Source organism: Thalassophryne amazonica, chromosome 4, assembly GCF_902500255.1.
Source record: "Thalassophryne amazonica chromosome 4, fThaAma1.1, whole genome shotgun sequence".
NCBI classification, from domain to species: domain Eukaryota; kingdom Metazoa; phylum Chordata; class Actinopteri; order Batrachoidiformes; family Batrachoididae; genus Thalassophryne; species Thalassophryne amazonica.
In genome coordinates this window covers 5,922,565-5,945,095 of record NC_047106.1, presented here as the reverse complement: position 1 = coordinate 5,945,095, position 22,531 = coordinate 5,922,565, and the positions used below count along the sequence as shown (strand labels likewise).

The following is a 22,531-nucleotide window of genomic DNA, read 5'->3' as shown; positions in this document are numbered from 1 at the left end:
CTTATTCCAGCCAACTCGTCACAGTATTTGTACGATGGGACATTTTAAAGATGAACCAACTCTTGAGGGGCTTAGTGAAAAGATCAGGATCAGAAAAAAAAACAAAAACATTTTTGTCAGGTTTTGATCTGGAATAATTATTTAGCTTCTTTAAAAAAAAAAAACTTTTTTTGTAATATAATAAATGGTTACTTGGATCCATTCTGTCAGTTTGTCTTGTGAGCTGAGAAGCAGCAGCATATTCGTGGCCAGATTTGATTTGTAATCAGACTTAAACATGGTAACTTCTAAAGCTTATCTTGAAATAAAAATTAAAAAATTAACTTTTTATTGCTTTTTTTAAATTAAAGTATCAGTCAAAGTCCTGGTCAGTGGTCTTTGCAGTATTTGATAGATTTTATGTCAGTTTGACATTTTGAAAGTCTTATATGCCAAAACCTGACTCAGGAGCCGTATCGTGGTTTTGGTGTTTCATCTTAAACTGAGTGATTAATCGGTTTAAATCTGCTGAGTCATCGTTTTCTTGCATGTCGCTCAAACTTTAATTACTCGTAACACCACACTTGGATTTACTGCAAAAGATGGTTACAAAAATAACAGGAGTCAGTTAGAATAAGATTTTCATGTTGCAGTATTAGGTTACACCAAGTACTAATCTAGAGATGCACAGCTGACAGTAATTCACAGTTCCATTTGCAGTAGTTAATATTAAATAGTCAGTGTAAAATACTGTATTTTCTGGACAGTAGGTCACACTGGAGTATTAGTCGCAAAAACTTATATGCATATATACATGGTGCTTTTGTTTTATGCAGTGAGAAGCAAAGCTAATTCATTCAACACATTAGGTATTAATAACACAAACTCTGTGTTAGCAAGCAGAAGCTAATGGGCTAATTGTCATTGTATGAGGCACAACGAACTCAAGCTGCTTCTTGTTTCCACTGAACAGAGAAAAATGTCTGTTTGGTGCTAAATGTGTTGCATGTTTACCTCACTAAATGTAGGTGAACATTTTAAAACATTATTGTGAGGTTTACATTAGCCCTGCTGTCCTCCTTATTGCTTTTGCGGTTGCCCCACAATGTCCAAACAATTGGAGTGCTGTGTCGTTATTAAAGAGCATGGTCTTCCAGTGTGAGAGCATGATTTATTAATGTCACACATTCTCACTTGTCCTTCTTGTTCAGATCTTTTTCTTCTTGTTTTATGGTGGTTGGAATCCAGCTTATTGGTGCATTACTGCTGTCTTCTGCTCTGGAGTGTGAATGGCAGTACCCCTTTCAGATCAGTACACAGGGGCATCTTGTCACCCATATAGACAGTGCCATCTTGTGGCCACAGATGATAATGGAGTTTATAGATAGGTAGATGGATAGCTAGATAGATATTACTTTGAAGTATAAGTTGCAGGACCAGCAAGACAAGTTTAAAAAACAGCCTGGAATGTAAGGTAGATGCTCAGACAAAATATTCAGAATTTATCATTTCTTAAATAGTCATAATACTGCAGAGTAATATGTAGTGAACTACATGCTAACTAGCTAGACTAACTTTGGAGTGGCCTAGGCTGACGCGAGTGTATTTGTATGTTCCAGTCTGTCAGCTGACTGCAGTCTGTATCTGTGTGTTTCTGGAACATTGTTGTAGGTCTGAATCATGAAAGGTTGACTGTGTCTTTTTGGATCATGGTTAGGCACCAACACACTTGCGTGCAAATTCATCAAATTTTTACTTGGAGCCTCCTAGTGGCAGGGAATGGTATGACAGGCCGTGTGTAGCTGGACCCCTGGACGGCGGGCGTGTGCGTGCACATATTTAATCATCCTTATGACTGTTCTCACGTTATCACTTGCTTTTTCTGAAGCTTTTCCATCATTGTTGTTGAAAAGGTGACATCATAAAGAGGAACACTTTTGCATGTGAGTGTGACATCACACTGCACGGAGCTCATGTGTTTTTGGAAACGCTGACCTCACTGTAGCTAACTTTTACTCTGATCACGCCATGTTGTTGGTTTGAAGTTTGACGGCTGTGCGTCTCCTCCTCCTGCAGTCCTCCTGAGCGGAGACGACACGCCTTTGACGGATCTGACGAGGAGGGTGAAAAAGAAGATGGCGGGGCTTACCGGAGCTCCTACCGCACTCGATACAAATACAGCAGCCACACGAGGGAGGACGAGGATGACAAGGATCGGCCCTACGAGGCAGCGTCCTAGTCTCAAATGCACGCAACCGCACGCTAAACCCGCCCACAGCTAACGCAGGAACCAACTCTCGCTGTGGCTGATCCTTCATTGTGAAAACGCCGCGCTCTTCTCTCTGACCTCACGGTCAAACAGCCGCTCTGTTAATGCCGACCCCGGACACCGGAGGCGCTCTCATCATAGGATCTGAGTCAGAGAAGCTGAGTTTGGATTGATGACCCTGTGGTTCTTTAGTATTTGGACAGTGACATCATAAAGAGAGAGCTCACAGTGCACGCACGGTCAGCTTTAGTTTGACGGTAATCGCCGGTGAGTTTATATTTGTACTTAGTTTTTAGTTTGAGAACAAGAAATTGGAAGAAAGTGACACAGTTTGATAAATCTGTCAGTAAACATCTGCGGTCACAGCCGCTGCAGCTCGTAGCTGCTTCAGAGCCATTCTGAATGATTCTGTGGCTTCACTCACTCACTCACTCACTCACTCACTCACTCACTCACTCACTCACTCACTCACTTTATAAGGTCGTTTAAATGTTCCACACAACTCTAAGAGATAAATAACACTCAGAATTAATGTTTTATTTGCTGAGTTGATGAGGAAATGACGCGGTTCAGTAGATAACTGTCCGATTTATTTGTTCCCTGAAAATTCCAGAACCATGAACGGATGCAATTTTTTTTTTTTCCTCAAATTGAAGCTGACCGTCTGAACTCTGAGCTCCTGTTTGTTTTTCACGTATTTTTCTCTCACCGCTGGTTTTTATTTATGCTTAATGCACCATGAAACGTGCCAAAAATTCTGTGATTCTGTTTGTGTGCCGATTTTGATGAATCCTGGGAAGAATATTTTTGGTAGAAGTGCCATTTAAATTTTTATTTTTATTTTTTTTTTTTTTCCTTTGGAGTGGGATCCGGATCCATTGCAGTTGTGCTGATGCGTTCACTGAACACACTTTTTTGTTTTTTCGTCCCCTTCAGTTTTTCTTTTTGATTTTTGACGAAGGCAGATGATTTGTTTTCTGAGGATCACCATCAGGAAAATAAATGCTATGTCAGCTTGAGCTTCCCTCTGTGAAATTCCTCTTTTTTTTCTTCTTTTTCTTTTTTATTTCAGCTTGTTTTGTACTCGCTGGTTCGGTGCCGACATGTCGCAGAAACACTTTTTTTTTTTTTTTTTTTGCTGTTTCTCATTTACACATTGTTTGTAGTTTCACGTACCTCTCTCCGCTCCCCACGAGGATTGAATGTGTTTGACATGGAGCACCAAATGTTTTGGGAATTTCTCACTAACTCAACCTGCACATTACAGTTTCATCAACTGGAAAAACAATATTTAAATTATGTTCAACATCATATGAGTGTTTTTTGTTTTTTTTTTCCTTTTAAACAGACTGAACTTAACGGGAAAATTACAAGGAATCGTAAACTCTTTGGTCATGAGTTTATCATTAAACATTAAGACGTTTGAAAAAATAACGGGATGTTTGTTGGTGTGATTGATAAATGCTTATTTTTGTCATTTTTATTTTTATTCTCTGCAGTCAACAAAAGCTTGGATTGTTTTTTTGTTGTTTTTTTGCCTTAAAACAAAAAACAAAACACAAGTCTGAACTTTTGTGACTGTGCACAATATTTATATATAAATGTGTCTGATTCATGCTGCCTTTGAAAATAGCTCCTCTTTAATTTTAATTTTTGAACAAATTGACCACTTGTTATAATTTTGCATTACAGTTTAATATATTGTAAATAAACAACGGTGATTGTTTTAGACGGCCTGAAGATGTCGTCAGTTTGTTGCTCTGTCTCTCACTGTGGAATGTTGATACGTAATAATTTAATAAAAATTTTCACACGTTTTCACACAAGCATTAATTCATCATAATTAGAACTTGTTAAATGTAAATTACAGGCTTCTGTTTCTGACATGAAGTTTTTACAAAGATGAAAATTAGAATGAGATGAAACTGCTGCCTTTTTCTGTGTTGACCACTAGGGGGCTGAATTGGCATGCAGTGTGAACACCAATTGTGCATCTGTTTTGTGCACGTCTGGGTGATTGGATATGTTGGTTATCTGATGTAGAAATGTTTTCACACTGCATCACTGAGTCAACCTCTGGGGGCCATGTAGCGACTGAGCTAGGCTTTTTTGCTAACTATCACAGTGTATTGATGAATAACTAACAGCATTTGTTCTGTCTAATTTATTGGGAACAATTTTGAGTTTCGCCTTCTGTTGGGAGAATGTGACACTGGATTTAAGTCTGGATTGTACGCAATTTTAACTGCATTAATGTGACGTCAAAGCATCCTTAGCTTCACCATAAAGATAACCTGACCTCTGTTAGGATTCTGTTTTGACAAGAACAGGCTCAACATTCACATCATTTAAACTCTACTTCTTAATTTAGAGATTTTGCTTTTGTGTTGGGACATCTGTGTATGTCGCCCCCTATAGGACAACAGTGAAACACATGACTGAATGCTGATTTACATTAATTATCCATCAGAAACCTTTAATGTTGTCTGTGCCGCTTACCTACACGTGAACTTGTATTTTGGATAAATCTGTTTTTCCAGCATCCACAGGAAATGCAGCTACGAATGAAAAATGAATTTTATCTGTTTCAGTGCTTCAGAAATCCAGTTTCTTTGCGGTGAGAAGCTCCTTCACCGCAAAGCTTTAGCTAATAACATTTAAACAGGAAAAGTATTGCAAACTGTTAATCTGCAGGGAGCCTTTTATGATAGAAATAAGGCTCAAATGTGCAAATGAGTGATTTACTGAGAAAAAGCTAGCTGTGCTGGTTTAGTGAACTTAGTGAGTGCTTTGGTTAAATGGACTAGGCTGCATTTGCTAACTAGCTTATTTGAAACCAAAACTTAAAGAAGATCACACTCGCATTTATAGTGAAAGTTTTTACAAAAATAATTAAATTCCCATCGGTTCTCCCCATGTTGGATGTAGTTTCTGTGTGGAATCATATTTTAAATGTAAATGTTTTCACGCCACCATGTGACTCTGCTCCTCCAGCGGTCAAATTCAGCAAATTCACATGCACATACATGACGGGTCATGAAAGCCTAGCTAGCCTCGTAAAGTTACTGCAAACCAGCTACGCTGTAGTGCACTACTCTCAACCCTCATGTGGGTTCATACTGGGTGAAGGTTTTCTTTTTTAACAGGTTTTGCAACACCAGTTGTGTCCGCCAACACCTGTTTGGAGATTAGCATGAAAAATATGTAAGTTTGTTTTGGAGGAAATAAAATATTCCCTGAAATTCATCAGATAAGAAGTTTGACTGCTGTTCAGGTTGTTTTTTTTTTTTGTTTGTTTCTTTCAAAATCTTTTTTTTTTATTCCAAAAAAAACAAAAAAAAAAACAAGAATCAACAAAATTGACAAAACCAGGTGGAGACTCAGACCTGACACGGGGTTCTTTCGCCATTATTGCGCCCCTGCAAACTGAGTCAACGCACTGAAGCCCACGGACACGCCCACATTTGACCTGGCTGCAGGAGATGCGTTGTTACTTCAGAGGGGTGGTGAGATGTTACTGCAAGTCAAATCTGTCAGTATTGTCCTCTGTATGTTTATTTGAGACGTGGATTGGACTCAGGCCTTCAGGACCTCAGAGGCGAAATCCAGCAGATGAGACCTGATAGTTGTTTTTTTGCCATAACTGTTCCTCAGCTGCAGACTTTGGTGACACGTCGAGGACAAGAAGCTGTTTGATGGAACGTTGTTTCCAAATCGCTGCTCCTCAGCTCTTTGAGTTGAAGGTGATTTTTGTGCTGAAGGAGAGTGTTTACAGCTTTGGAGCAAATGGTTCTTTCAGACATTAAAATCTCCACATTTAAGTGCTGATCGTCCTTGAAGGATGTCGGCTGGAGAAGATCTAATTCTTTTTCAATCAATATTCAATTTAACATTTTTCTATTTCTAAGAATTGTCCTCTGCAATTTGCCCTTCATATCAACACCTGCAGGAAAATCAGCCACGTTTTCAACATTTAGGGGCACACGGAACACAGGGCTCGAACTTTTACTACCTCCTCCATTCAAATCAAACTCTGGTCACCACCTGAAGCTGGGACCTGCAGGTCTTTCTGCTGATCTTCCCATGCCAGAGTTCAAGTGGGCAGTACTTCATCCAGCTGCAAAACACCAGCTCTCTGTGACATCACAAGGGCACTGCATCAACAGGCTGGAGAACACTGTAAGAACCTGTGGTTTTGAGGCTGGACTCCTGCAGGTGGCTGGAGATGATGTTCTCACATCATCACTTCCATCCTGGAGACAGGAACTGAATGGAAGAAAGGGGTTTTTTTTCTGTCTGGAAAAGAAAATCTGATCATCTGATTCAGTAAAGTGCTTAAACATTACCAGAGTGGACTCATGGACAAATTGCTGGAGGTCTTTGGTTCCAGGTCTCCCCAAAGAACACAGTTTGACACCACCCTGAACTTTAATTTGTAATATTATAATTGAATATGTAAATGAACCTTTTTTTTTTTATAAGGAAGATGTTTTAGTGCTTTCAGACAATAAAATGGAAAAAATCCAGATAAATGTTTAATTTACAGCTCAGGGGATGGAAGCATGAATATTTCCTGGGACATCATTTCCAATAATCAATACAGTTTGGTAAACCTGTCTGGAGCAGATGCGTCTCAGAACTGACTGTAAGAACACGAGTGAGAAAAAACACCAAGACATCTCCAAAGGAGGTTTCTGTGGCTGTGACTGGAGAACATGTGCATTAAATGTGTCTGTTGTATCAGCAGTTAAACAAGTTCATGGTGGAACAAAGAAACGTTTTCTTAAATGGAAGATGTGAAAGTTCAGCAACAGTTTGCCAGCAGGGACACAGATGTGAGCCTAGATTTCAGGGTTTTTTTTTTATGTTTAAGTCCTCTGTTCTGTTCCGCTTCAGCATGAAGTTGTGACTGATGGTGGAACGAATGTTCAGTGTCTGAAGTCACATCCACAGAACTCCTTCAGAGTCGTCAAAGGTGTGTTGGTGGCTTCCCTCACTTTGTTTGCTTTGTATTGAAAGTTAAGTCTAAGACATGTTCAGTGACTTGAAAATGTTCACGTTTCCATCCAGTCTTTTTCAGTATTATTTTTAAAAGGATTAATTCTATAAAATTTTGTTTGCATTTATTTTTAAACATAATTTAATGTTTTGAAGGAACAAGGTGCTGATAATCTGACCAGGATTGGATCCGAACAGTCTTAAATCATGCGGTGCTGCCACAGACACGCCAACTGACTGTGGATACTTTCTGGAAATCGAGATGGATTATATGAGTTAATTATCTTTGGAAATAACTGGTTCTGATATTTCACTGCCAAAATCTGCACGTTTCTGACCTTTTAACCTGAATTTTGTAAAATACACAAACTCACCAAACTTTTATTTTAATCCCAAACTCAACCTGAAACTATTTAAGGTAAAATAATTTGCAAAGTTTGGCAGCTGAGATCAGTTTAGAGCCTCGTTTGAACACAGGAAATACTTCCAGAAATGGTCAGATTTCAGAGTAAAAATAATCATTCTTACTTTACACTGGTTTTCAAAATGTGCAAAACACTTTCATATTAATTCATTCACACTTTGACTTTTGAAATTTAACGAGGTGTAAAGATGAGTTTGAATTTTGTACTTTGGAGTTTGTGTTTCCAGTAACAGAGCAGCAACGTGAGCTACTTCATGTTTTGGCACCGCAGGAAGTAGCAGGAAGTACTTCCTGCGTTGATGAGCTCATGTAGCTGCTTGATGATGGTGACCTGTCCCTCACCCGAGGCCGCGTGCAGGTTTTTTCCTCACATGGCATCAGATACTGAACACTCACCTCTGCCAACATTCCCTCATACAACCCCTGACAAAAATTATGGAATCACCGGCCTCGGAGGATGTTAATTCAGTTGTTTAATTTTGCAGAAAAAAAAGCAGATCACAGACATGACACAAAACTAAAGTCATTTCAAATGGCAACTTTCTGGCTTTAAGAAACACTTAAGAAATCAGGAAAAAAAAAATGGTGGCAGTCAGTAACGGTTACTTTTTTAGACCAAGCAGAGGAAAAAAAATATGGAATCACTCAATTCTGAGGAAAAAATTATGGAATCATGAAAAACAAAAGAACGCGCCAACACATCACTAGTATTTTGTTGCACCACCTCTGGCTTTTATAACAGCTTGCAGTCTCTGAGGCATGGACTTAATGAGTGACAAACAGTACTCTTCATCAATCTGGTTACAACTTTCTCTGATTGCTGTTGCCAGATCAGCTTTGCAGGTTGGAGCCTTGTCATGGACCATTTTCTTCAACTTCCACCAAAGATTTTCAATTGGATTAAGATCCAGACTATTTGCAGGCCATGACATTGACCCTATGTGTCTTTTTGCAAGGAATGTTTTCACAGTTTTTGCTCTATGGCAAGATGCATTATCATCTTGAAACATGATTTCATCATCCCCAAACATCCTTTCAATTGATGGGATAAGAAAAGTGTCCAAAATATCAACGTAAACTTGTGCATTTATTGATGATGTAATGACAGCCATCTCCCCAGTGCCTTTACCTGACATGCAGCCCCATATCATCAATGACTGTGGAAATTTACATGTTCTCTTCAGGCAGTCATCTTTATAAATCTCATTGGAACGGCACCAAACAAAGGTTCCAGCATCATCACCTTGCCCAATGCAGATTCGAGATTCATCACTGAATATGACTTTCATCCAGTCATCCACAGTCCACGATTACTTTTCCTTAGCCCATTGTAACCTTGTTTTTTTCTGTTTAGGTGTTAATGATGGCTTTTGTTTAGCTTTTCTGTATGTAAATCCCATTTCCTTTAGACGGTTTCTTACAGTTCGGTCACAGACGTTGACTCCAGTTTCCTCCCGTTCGTTCCTCATTTGTTTTGTTGTGCATTTTCGATTTTTGAGACATATTGCTTTAAGTTTTCAGTCTTGATGCTTTGATGTCTTCCTTGGTCTACCAGTATGTTTGCCTTTAACAACCTTCCCATGTTGTTTGTATTTGGTCGAGTTTAGAAACAGCTGACTGTGAACAACCAACATCTTTTGCAACATAGCGTGATGATTTACCCTCTTTTAAGAGTTTGATAATCCTCTCCTTTGTTTCAATTGACATCTCTCGTGTTGGAGCCATGATTCATGTCAGTCCACTTGGTGCAACAGCTCTCCAAGGTGTGATCACTCCTTTTTAGATGCAGACTAATGAGCAGATCTGATTTGATGCAGGTGTTAGTTTTGGGGATGAAAATTTACAGGGTGATTCCATAATTTATTCCTCAGAATTGAGTGGTTCTTTTCCCTCTGCTTGGTCTAAAGAAGTAACCGTTACTGACTGCCACAATTTTTTTTTCTTGATTTCTTATAGTGTTTCTTAAAGCCAGAAAGTTGCCATTTGAAATGACTTTAGTTTTGTGTCATGTCTGTGATCTGCTTTTTTTCTACAAAATTAAACAACTGAATGAACATCCTCCGAGGCCGGTGATTCCAGAATTATTGCCAGGGGTTGTATTTCAGTCCTGGAAAATAAAACTTTACTTTGTTAAAGAGCCGCAGCAGTTTGAATCTGTAAAATAAAAAAAATTAAAAAAAATAATTTCAATCTTCCTGCAGTCAGCTGCTTTCATAGAAATCTGCCACTGATTGCTGAGGAACAGCAGCACACAACCTTCACACCTTCTTAATCAAACCGACTCGAGGCCGGTCGGTATTCATGACGCGGAAGATGGAATTCGCCTTTCGGTGGCTCGCCTCTGGAGGAAGAAAAAAAGACGGACAGATTGAACTGGAGGAGGGAGGGAGAGGTGGTGACAAGAAGGTGGTGTAGAAACACGTCATGCCTCCTGGCTCCATGCTGCAGAGCTCATTTCCCTTTCAAATGTTGCCGCCAGTTCCTCGCTCCCCTCCGGCTCCTCGGCTGACAGGCCGTCTTGTTTTTTGGCTGACTCGCGCTCGTCACCTTTGCCCTCATGTCAACCGACCAGCTGAAGGATCCTCTGAACTGTCATCTGCTCCGAGGACGGAGAGGGACGAGGCCATGGGAAAACCATCCAGGTCTGGATTTACTGAGGTCACGACCCGCAGCGGAACCACTGCTGCTGGGTTCTGCTCATTCAGGGTTCTGGATCCAGACTGAGAACCTGAGCTGTTGTTGGTTCCACATAATCCAGTTCCTTCAGTTAGTGTGACATCAGTATCGGCGAACAGTAATTTCTTCCAAACACGTTGGTTCTGATTTAAACTTGCATCATAAAAGTGAAACAGCAAAGGGTCGGGTTCAAGGCCACACACCCAGTTTTGAAGTACAGCTCCAACTGCTCCCTGTGCAAGGAGTAAGGCGGCGACCCCTGATGATGTCACGGAGAAATCCCACCAATAAAAACAAACACGGGGCTCAGACAGATAACATGTTTATCTATTTATTTACTTATTTACAGTAGTGTTCAGAATAATAGTAGTGCTATGTGACTAAAAAGATTAATCCAGGTTTTGAGTATATTTCTTATTGTTACATGGGCACAAGGTACCAGTAGATTCAGTAGATTCTCACAAATCCAACAAGACCAAGCATTCATGATACGCACACTCTTAAGGCTATGAAATTGGGCTATTAGTAAAAAATAAGTAGAAAAGGGGGTGTTCACAATAATAGTAGTGTGGCATTCAGTCAGTGAGTTTGTCAATTCTGTGGAACAAACAGGTGTGAATCAGGTGTCCCCTATTTAAGGATGAAGCCAGCACCTGTTGAACATGTTTTTCTCTTTGAAAGCCTGAGGAAAATGGGACGTTCAAGACATTGTTCAGAAGAACAGCGTAGTTTGATTAAAAAGTTGATTGGAGAAGGGAAAACTTATACGCAGGTGCAAAAAAATTATAGGCTGTTCATCTACAATGATCTCCAATGCTTTAAAATGGACAAAAACACCAGAGACGCGTGGAAAAAAACAGAAAACAACCATCAAAATGGATAGAAGAATAACCAGAATGGCAAAGGCTCACCCATTGATCAGCTCCAGGATGATCAAAGACAGTCTGGAGTTACCTGTAAGTGCTGTGACAGTTAGAAGACGCCTGTGTGAAGCTAATTTATTTGCAAGAATCCCCTGCAAAGTCCCTCTGTTCAATAAAAGATGTGCAGAAGCGGTTACAATTTGCCAAAGAACACATCAACTGGCCTAAAGAGAAATGGAGGAATATTTTGTGGACTGATGAGAGTAAAATTGTTCTTTTTGGGTCCAAGGGCCGCAGACAGTTTGTGAGACGACCCCCAAACTCTGAATTCAAGCCACAGTTCACAGTGAAGACAGTGAAGCATGGTGGTGCAAGCATCATGATATGGGCATGTTTCTCCTACTATGGTGTTGGGCCTATATATCACATACCAGGTATCATGGATCAGTTTGGATATGTCAAAATACTTGAAAAGGTCATGTTATCTTATGCTGAAGAGGACATGCCCTTGAAATGGGTGTTTCAACAAGACAATGACACCAAGCACACTAGTAAACAAGCAAAATCTTGGTTCCAAACCAACAAAATGAATGCCTCGCAGATGTGAAGAAATCATGAAAAACTGTGGTTATACAACTAAATACTAGTTTAGTGATTCACAGGATTGCTAAAAAAGCAGTTTGAACATAATAGTTTTGAGTTTGTAGCGTCAACAGCAGATGCTACTGTTATTGTAAACACCCCCTTTTCTACTTTTTTTTTACTAATAGCCCAATTTCATAGCCTTAAGAGTGTGCATATCATGAATGCTTGGTCTTGTTGGATTTGTGAGAATCTACTGAATCTACTGGTACCTTGTTTCCCATGTAACAATAAGAAATATACTCAAAACCTGGATTAATCTTTTTAGTCACATAGCACTACTATTATTCTGAACACTACTGTATGAACACAGAACTGCAAAACCTAAAATCTGCACTTTACTTGATGTTTGTCACTTCTATTTGGAGGAAAATAAGGAATTCCTAGAGAAGTAAAACCGGCCCTGAGAGTCATCCGAGTCCACGCGCTTCTGAAGAAGCTAAAACCTTATGGATTAAAGATGAACATGATCTTAGTAAGTTTAACTGATGTAAGTTGTGAAGTAATACATAAAGAAATGTACTGGTTGATTGTGATGATGGAGGAAAATCTGTATATAATATAATGAACACGGTTAATAATCAGTTTATTTCTGCCAAGGAGCTCTGTTTGGAAACATTTAATTATAGTCATCCTGCCTCTCGCCATTTTGAACTTGAATCAGATCCAGATTCTTTTTTTTAGTGACAATATCGAGCGACAATGTAATTATTTTACAGAAGAATAATTTAATGATTATAAAATTAAAGATGGAGATTTTTCAATAATACATTTTAATAGTAGAAGTCTTTCTCGGAATTTTTCAAGGATAAATGATTGTTTAGGTACATTTAGAAAAAGTTTTTCAGTGATCGCTATATCAGAAACATGGTTAACTGATGTCAATCAAGATCTTGTACAGTTGGAAGGTTATCAATTGTTTCAGGTAAATCGACAGAAGAGAAGAGGCGGGGGTGTGGCATTATATGTAAGGTCTGATTACAACTGTAAATTAGTTCACAATATGTCATTCACAGTTGATAATATCATGGAATGTGTTACGGTTAAAATTACATCCATAAATTCAAAAAATACGGTTGTTAGTTGTTTATACAGAGCTCCCAGAGCAAATATTGATACTTTTGAACAAGTAATTATGGGAATGTACAACTAAATAAATAAGAATTCACATTTATTTATCTGTGGTGATTTTAATATCGATTTTCTAAATCCTCACAATCATCCACAAACCACTTCATTTATAAATTCTTTATATTGTTTGGGAGTATTTCCGACCATCATTCATCCAAGTAGAATAACTGTGAATTCAACAACCCTTATTGACAATATTTTAACTAATGTCATATCTGGTAATCTCAGTGCGGGATTGCTGGTAAATGATATTAGTGATCACCTGCCAGTATTTACTGTTTTTGCATCACATGATCAAGTGTTTCAAAAGGATTGTAATAGATTTAGTAGAAATGTCACACCAATAACTGTTGATAATTTAAGGGTGGATTTATTATGCCAGAATTGGAATGATGTTTATGTTGATGATGTTGATGAATCTTATGATGGTTTTATTTCTATCATTTCTAAGTTATACGATAAACACTGTCCTCTTGTTAACAAGATATATACTAACCGATACAGCAATAAACCATGGATAACCAAGGGTCTTCAGAGGGCATGTAAAAAGAAGAACTTACTGTATAAACAATTTATAAAATCGAGATCAAAGGAAGCTGAAAGTAAATATAAAATATATAAGAATAAATTAATTCACATTATGAGATTTAGTAAGAAAAGATATTATAGTGACTTACTTGTTAAAAATAAGAATAATATAAAAAATACATGGAATATTTTAAATGAAGTAATAAAAAAGAACAAAAATGGTAGAGATTATCCTTCTTTTTTTCTTTCCAATAATACTGTGATAGAAGATAGAGACCACTGCTGACCATTTTAATGAATATTTTGTCAATGTAGGTAAAAATCTTGCCAGTAATATTGATTCATTGAGCGTTAAATCTTTTGAAAATAAGATAACATTTAATAAATCTGTGTCAATGTTTGTTGGTGGAACAAATGAAAAAGAAATAATTGATCTGGTGCAGAATTCTAAAAGTAAGAAATCAAAGGACTTCAATAATTTGGATATGGCTTTGTTGAAAAAAATCATTGATTGTACAGTAAAACCTTTCACTTATATTTGTAATATATCATTAAGTTTTGGTAAATTCCCTTCACAGATGAAGATAGCCAAAGTAATACTTTGGTTTAAAACTGGTGACAAACACACTTTTTCAAATTACAGACCTATTTCACTTTTACCCCAATTTTCTAAAATACTAGAAAAAAATTTGTAAAAAGACTGGATAATTACTTACTAAAGCATGAGATACTCTGTGAAGAACAATATGGATTTAGAAAATCTAGGACTACTTCACATGCATTGATGGATTTCGTGGAAAATATAGCGACTGCAGTCGATAACAAGCAATATACAGTAGGTATTTTTTTTTATTTACAGAAAGCGTTTGACACTGTAAATCATGAAATATTGCTAACTAAATTACAGAAATATGGAATCAGAGGATTAGCATATGACTGGATAAATAGTTATTTACATGGTCGGTATCAGTATGTTCAATACAATAACATTGATTCCGAACTTCGGGAAATTACGTGTGGGGTGCCCCAGGGTTCGGTGTTAGGTCCTTTGTTATTTATTTTATATATAAATGATATATGTTATGTGTCACGGGTACTGAGGTGTGTTCTTTTTGCAGATGACACAACTGTATTTTGCAGTGGTGATAATCTTGAACAGCTTCTGGACACGGTGGTAAACGAAGTGGATAAATTTAAGGCTTGGTTTGATGCTAATAAATTGTCACTTCATCTTGGGAAAACCAAATGTATGATTTTTGGAAATAAACTTGTGCCTAAATGTAAAAGTGTAACCATTAACAATATGGAAATACAGATAGTAACTGAGAACAAATTTCTAGGTGTTATAATTGACAATAAACTCAGCTGGAAACCTCATATAAATTATATAAAATTTAAAATGTCAAAATCTATTGCTATCATGTACAGGGTCAAGGACATATTGTCCCAGGATGGGCTACTCAGATTATATCATTCTTTAATTGTACCATATATGACATATTGTATCGAACTCTGGGGTAACACTTACAAATCAAATACCAATCATGTATTTCTTTTACAAAAACATGCCATCAGAATCATCTGTAATAAACCTTATCTTGAGCCAACGCATTCTCTGTTTATGACTTTAAATTTACTGAAATTTAGAGATTTAGTGGATTATATCACCATACAAACTTTGTACAAAGCTAATAACCAGGCCTTGCCACTTTATGTCCAGAGCCTGTTCAAGATCAGGAAATCTGAATACAGTTTACGAGGATGTATGGTTTTTAAGAAGCCTCCCGTACATACTAATGTCAAGGGTTTTTGTGTTTCAGTTAAACGGGTGAAGATTTGGAACAAATGTCCTGTGGAAATTAGATTATGTAGTTCTTTAGTCTGTTTTAAGAAACATTATAAGAAATTAATAATTTCTGGATATAAAGAAAATCATAATTAAAAAAAAAAAGATGTATAAATTTGTGGATGTATGTATTTAATTTGCTTATTTGTATATATAGGAGTGTGAGCATAAGTGTAATTATATGTTGGACTTGGACTTTTGGGATGGGGTATGAGGGGTGGGTAATTTATAAGCTTTGCTTCTTCCCACCCCCTTTTCAGGCACACGGTGTTAAATTTGGTCTTGTTTTTTTTATTTGTTTGATATGTTGTCTTTATGCTGCTGTGTTGTTGCTGAAATAAATTCTATTCTGAATTCTACAGTATGAACTTGATGAGTCCATCTTTTACCTGGCCGATGACACGCCTTTAACACACCCATGTTTCATTGAACCAGTGCTGGTGTTATGGATAAGACGCGGATTGAGGAGTGGTCCAGTATCTGACTGAACCCAGCATGGAATAATCAGAAGCAGTTCCAAAAAGAAAACACATTTATTTTTTCTCCCTTTGTGCTATACATGAAATACTAAATAATTCAAGTTCTGGTGAGGTGAAAAGGCGGCGCGCTCTCTCAGCGTCTCAACAGTTGGAGTCCGAATGTTCAGGACTCAGGAGTTCCACCAACACCCCCCCCCCCCCAGGTGACTTTCCCAGACTGTACTCTGCGAAGGAGGAACAGAGATGAGATTATTCAACACTTATTACTACGAAATATTGTTTAGAGGCAAACTTATCAGCTACACATTTAGGTCTGGTTTCAAACTTAGTTCAAAGAGGCTGCTGCTCACAGCTAGTGGAGGATCATTAATCCGCACGCCACTGCCGTGAGGAGCACACCAAACAATTTCCACCAATAATTACTTATAGCTGCGTATAAACGCCAATTTACATTCACGGATAAACTTTTCAGAAGATTCACCTCTGTCGTGTGCTGACAACGTTTGCCTCTCGCCCTCGTCCTCCTTCACAGGCGCGATGTCAGACTCTGAAACGGCCCTCAGCGTCCCCACACGGTTGTCACAAGGTCGTATTCTCCGGCAATCTTATCCAACTCACTGCTGGTTTACATGTAGTTCTTCATCACTACATTGGTACCAGCTGGAAGTCCTCAGATCTGCACGTGAACATCACAGGTGTCATGGATTGTCCTGATAGACAGCCGCACGAGAATGCAACAGGTGCAGCCAATCATCGGAACAGAGGAGAGAGACTCTTCTGCAGCACATTTTCCTCAGAGAACAGCCCCAAATCACCTGGGAAGGAAAATAAACACAAAACAACCCAACCTTGTCCAGCCAAACCCCCCCCAACACACAACAGCTGGAAGTTTGTCATCCAGGAGCCTCATGTACAAAGACTTGTGTGGATTTTCTACTGAAACAGGGCATTAATACAAAAAAATTCAGACGTATCAAAGTGTGCGTACGCATGGATCCAAGCATGTTCCGTTTGTACATCCCAATGAAAATGAGTGCACATGCAGATGTACCAAACTCCTCCCTTTCCACGCTCCTATTTAAATATGCAAATGTATTTAAATAGGACCTGGGGAGTGTGAGGTACAGAAGAAGTGGTAAATGGAGATGTGCAGGGATATTTTATTTGGTACCCTGTCAACCAGAATAAACATGAAATGGAAACAGTGGACACACACTGAAGTTTAAAAAAAATGAGGCGTGCCACGGCTGAATGTGTCACATCACAACTTTGCACAGGCGTTTATTGACAAATGCTGAACACAGGGAAACAAGCTCTGCAGCTCTAGTTTCACCAAGAAAGAAAAACAATAATAACTCATACTCCTCTTCAACCGCTTATCCGGGATCGGGTCACGGCAACAGCTCTAGCAGGGAACCCCAGCACTGGTTTTGTTTCCGAACAATTACACAAATAAACTATATGCTCACTAAGCAGCCATCCATCATTCACTTTGTCAGCCTCCAGCCTATTCCCGACCCAACCCATTGCATTTGTGCATCACATATGATTTGAACATTGATGCTAATTATTGCTAGTTATCAAAGCTAACATTTTCATTAGCAGATTAGCTTTCCAGATAACTTTGAAAACCATCAGCGGAACAAATATCTTCCGATAAATTTAGTTCTGATAACTTTGAGACTGCTGACATATTTTTGCAGGCATAGTGAATAAAGCTTAACAGTTAAAAAACATTTGTAATAATTTATTTTCACACCAGACAGACCTGCCGGCATATCACTGGAGTGATGCATAGGTAGACAGTTTTGACTTATGGTTAAAAAAAATAAATAAATAATAATAATTCCGGACACGTTACTGTAATTAACGTCACATTTGTCGTATTACAAAGTGAAAATATCAGCTATATGTTTTAGTTTTAAAGTAATTTAAAGGTTTTAGCATTTAGACACACATGCCGCAATGCTTTATGGGAACACGAGGTTACTGACATCAGTGGTTGCTTGGTTGGTATAACACACATTACTGAAACGTGTGGTGTGTGTTGGGAAAGTGAATGCACGGACCCACGTTAGGGGATGTAAATGAGCGGTCAATAGGAATTCCAATAAATAACAATTTATCATGCAAAAGTGCAAACAGAAGATGAATATGCTGAGTCCAATTACTAACAAAATGGTGACACGTGGGCAGGCCCGAGGGTAGGAGACGCCTATCCAGAGAAGAGCCGGAACCCACAAAGTTCCACCGCCAGCCGGAGGCCTGCAATACACCAGAGCCGCCAAGTCCTGGTCCCCCAGGTGGCCACCGCTCGAGGCTGTCAGACCGGTACTGCTGGCAGGAGCAAAAACATGTTAAGGTGGGTGTGTGTACACCCAGCAAACAGTCAGCAACTCACAGTTAACCTCTTGGAGGAAATAAATCCAGATACTCCCAGAGTGCAGAGGAAAAACTGGAGGATGTGCAGTATCAAAGGTTATACTCAGTAAGTCAGAAGTGAGGAGTGGAGACGCCAACTCCTCCAACTTCCACAAACTTGGCTACAAGCTGCAAGTATAAGTCACAACTGCAAAGACTTCAGTTACAATGACTGTGCGAACGGCACAAAACGGCTGAGATAGTTTACCTGTGTGGTAAGCTGATAACTCGGCAGAGTTATGGTGTCCTTCCCAGGCTTTTATGGTGAAGATGATGATGATGGAAAACAGCTGACAGCCTAACGGTGCACACCTGGTAAAATCAAAAAGCCAGTGCGCCCTCCAGAGCCCAAAAGATGCCAGCATGGCAGGGCGCCATCGGGTGGTGGGCCAGCAGTACCTCCTCTTCAGCGGCCCACATAACAGGACACCCCCCCCCCCCCCCCCCCCCCCAACGGGCACCTCCTGGCGCCTGACCCGGCTTGTTCCCTGTAGAAATCCGCCAGGAGGGCGGGATCCAAAATGAAGCTCCTCTTCACCCATGAGCGTTCTTCTGGGCCATAACCCTCCCAGTCTACCAGGTATTGATACCCCCGGCCCCTCCGACGAACATCTAGGAGCTTTTTCAGCATCCATGATGGTTCTCCGTCGATGATTCGGGCAGGAGGCGGCGCCGGACCAGGGGTGCAGAGGTCAGATGTGTGATACGGCTTGATCCTGGAAACATGAAAAATTGGGTGTATCCGCAGTGAAGCTGGGAGCTGGAGCTTCACCACGGCCGGGCTGATCACCGTGAGGATCTTGAAGTGTCCAATGTAACGGTCGGTTAGTTTCGGGGAGTCCGTTTGTAGAGGGATGTTCTTTGTGGAGAGCCAAACCTCCTGCCCGGGCTGGTATGTTGGGGCTGGGGCACGTCGGCGGTCTGCATGGTCCTTAGCCTGCGTCCGGGCCTTCAGGATAGCAGAACGGGCTTTCTTCCACACCCGACGGCATCTCCTGAGGTGGGCCTGGACCGAGGGCACCTCGACCTCTCCCTCGACGGCCGGAAACAATGGGGGTTGATACCCCAAGCAGACCTCGAATGGGGAGAGGCCGGTAGATGACGACACCTGACTGTTATGTGCGTACTCGATCCAGGCCAGGTGTTGACTCCAGGCTGTCGGGTGCGCAGAGGTGACACATCTCAAGGCCTGCTCCAAGTTCTGGTTAGCCCACTCTGCTTGACCGTTAGTTTGTGGGTGGTACCCGGATGACAGGCTCACCCTGGCCTCCAGCTCCCTACAGAAACTCCTCCAGACCTGCGAGGAGAACTGAGGACCATGGTCTGATATAATGTCCGTGGGGATACCATGGTAGACCAGGAGGTCTGCAGTCTCCTGGGCAGTCGGGAGCTTCGGGAGGGCCACGAAGTGGGCCACCTTCGAGAACCGGTCCACTATCGTCAGGATGACTGTCTTCCCCTGGGAGGCAGGGAGACCCATGACGAAGTCTACTCCAATGTGGGACCAGGGGCGACGAGGCACAGGCAACAGCTGGAGGAGCCCCCTCTCTAGCTGGTGGGAAGCCTTGCCCCTAGTGCAGGTGGTGCATGCCCTGATGTAAACCCAGGTGTCGGCTTCGACTGACGGCCACCAGAACCATTGCCGGACCACTGCCATGGTCCTTTGCACCCCCGGATGGCAGGAGAGCTTGGAACCGTGACAGAAGTCCAACACGGCAGTCCGAGTGTCTGGTGGCACGTACAGTCTGTTGGTTGGTCCACCTCCAGGATCCGGGTGTCGCATCAGGGCCTCTCTAACAACTCCCTCCACGTCCCATGTGAGGGTTGCGACGATAGTGGATTCCGGTATGATGGTGTCCGGTGGGTCCAACAGCCTTGCTTTAACTTCCTCTTCATGCACCCGGGACAGGGCGTCAGACCGGACGTTCTTGGTCCCGGGGAGGTAGGTGATCTTGAAGTTAAAGCGTCCGAAAAACAATGACCACCGGGCTTGCCTGGAGTTCAGCCGCTTAGGGGTCTGGATATATTCCAGGTTCCGGTGGTCAGTGAGAACCACAAATGGGACCACAGCTCCCTCCAACAGATGTCTCCACTCAAGGGCCTCTTTCACAGCCAGGAGTTCCCAATTGCCAACGTCATAGTTCCGTTCGGCGGGGGTTAACCTGCGGGAGAAGTAAGCACAAGGGTGGAGAACACTATCGGACTCCCTGCTCTGGGACAGCATGGCTCCTATCCCTGAGTCAGAGGCATCCACTTCAACAATAAACTGGCGGCTAGGATCGGGCTGCACCAGAACTGGTGCAGTTGAAAACCGGTGTTTCAACTCCCTAAACGCGGCTTCGCACCGATCCAACCAGGTGAAGGGGACTTTGCTGGAGGTCAGGGCTGTAAGGGGGCTAACTACCTGACTATAGCCCTTAATGAACCTCCTGTAAAAATTGGCGAACCCTAGGAACTGTTGCAGCTTCCTACGATTTACCAGTTGGGGCCAATCTCTCACCGCAGCTACCTTAGCTGGATCGGGTGCGACGGAGTTGGAGGCGATAATGAACCCCAAGAAGGACAGAGAGGTGCGGTGGAACTCGCACTTCTCAGCCTTCACGAACAGCCAGTTCTCCAATAACCGCTGAAGGACCTGACGGACATGCTTAACATGAGTCTCAGGATCCTTGGAGAAGATGAGGGTATCGTCTAGATATACGAAGACGAATCGGTGCAGGAAATCCCACAGAACGTCGTTAACCAAAGCTTGAAATGTCGCGGGGGCGTTGGTGAGGCCGAACGGCATGACCAGGTACTCAAAGTGACCTAAGGGGGTGTTAAATGCCGTCTTCCATTCGTCTCCCTTCCATATCCGAACCAGATGGTAAGCATTCCTAGGATCCAGTTTTGTGAATATTTTGGCTCCATGCAGAGGCATGAACACTGAATCCAATAGAGGTAACGGGTATCGGTTGCGAAACGTGATCTCGTTCAGCCCTCTATAATCAATGCATGGACGGAGAACGCCATCCTTCTTGCCCACAAAAAAGAAACCTGCACCTAACAGGGATGAAGAATTTTGGATTAGCCCGGCAGCTAATGACTCCCGGATGTAGGTCTCCATTGATTCGCGTTCAGGACGTGAGAGGTTGTACAGCCTGCTGGACGGATACTCAGCGCCTGGAACCAAATCAATGGCACAATCATACGGTCAGTGAGGGGGAAGGGTGAGTGCCAGATCCTTGCTGAAGACGTCAGCAAGGTCAGGATACTCAGCCGGCACCTCCATGAGATTGGGGGGACTCTGACCTCCTCTTTAACTTCATCGCCAGGTGGCACCGAGGATCTCAAACACTCCCTGTGGCAGGTTTCGCTCCATTGAGCCACAACCCCAGACGGCCAATCAATCCGGGGATTGTGTTTCATCATCCATGGATAACCCAAAATAACTCTGGAGGTAGAAGGTGTTACATAAAACACAATCTCTTCCCTGTGATTACCAGAGACAACCAAGGTTAAAGGCTGTGTCTGGTTTGTTATTTCTGGTAGTAGGGTGCCATCTAGTGCCCGCACCTTCAATGGTGAAGGAACGGCCACCAGAGGGAGCCCCACAGCCTTAGCCCACCTACTATCCAGTAGGTTCCCTTCTGATCCTGTGTCGATCAGTGCTGGAGCAGTAAGGGTTAAATCCCCACAGAGGATTGTGACTGCGAGTCGTGCGCATTTGCGTGGGACACCTGTGTGGTTTGTATGGCTCACTCTTAGCCCAGTCTCTAAGGTTGATCTTTGTTGTTTAACCGCCTGGGGCCCTTTATTCTGCGCATGCGCATTCGAGCCGCAGTAAACACACTCTCCACGTGCCAGTCTCCTTTGTTTTTCCTTTACTATCACTTTCGCCCTGCTCGTTTCCATAGCAATGCCAGCAGGGGGAGCTGGTGTAACGCAGAGAGCCCTGGCTTTGGAGAGGGGAATGGACGGCACTAACTCGGATCTGGAGGGGAGAGGGACAGCGCGCACCCGGCCACGCCCTTCGTCTCGCTCCCGCTTGAACTCCTTCTCTAAGCATATAACCAGATCAATAAGCCCATCTAAATCCCGTGGCTGATCCTTAGCCACCAGATGCTCCTTTAGGGCTGGAGACAGCCCATTTACAAAGGCGGCGCGGAGTGAGACTGCATTCCAACCAGACCTCGCTGCCGCAATGCGGAAGTCGATTGCGTAATCAGCTGCACTCCGCCGTCCCTGTCTCATTGACAGCAGCATATTTGAAGCGGCCTCACCTCTGTTGGGATG

At 41.6% G+C, this 22,531-nt stretch overlaps 1 protein-coding gene and 1 long non-coding RNA gene across 3 annotated transcripts in view; one reads left to right on the top strand and one right to left on the bottom strand.

Moving 5' to 3' along the window:
- Positions 1–2,170, top strand: part of myo18ab (myosin XVIIIAb) — a 257,478-nt gene extending 255,308 nt beyond the window's left edge. For both annotated transcript variants that reach the window (XM_034169042.1, XM_034169044.1), the window contains one exon: positions 2,056–2,170. The gene's annotated coding sequence lies outside the window, so the exon portion shown is untranslated. The remainder of the gene's footprint in view (positions 1–2,055) is intronic.
- On the bottom strand, positions 2,096–4,055 carry LOC117509374. The gene is made up of 2 exons (XR_004560393.1): positions 2,340–4,055; positions 2,096–2,273 (listed from the first exon to the last, which is right to left on the bottom strand). It is a non-coding gene; the product is annotated as an uncharacterized LOC117509374 (long non-coding RNA).
- Positions 4,056–22,531: the final 18,476 nt, after the last annotated feature.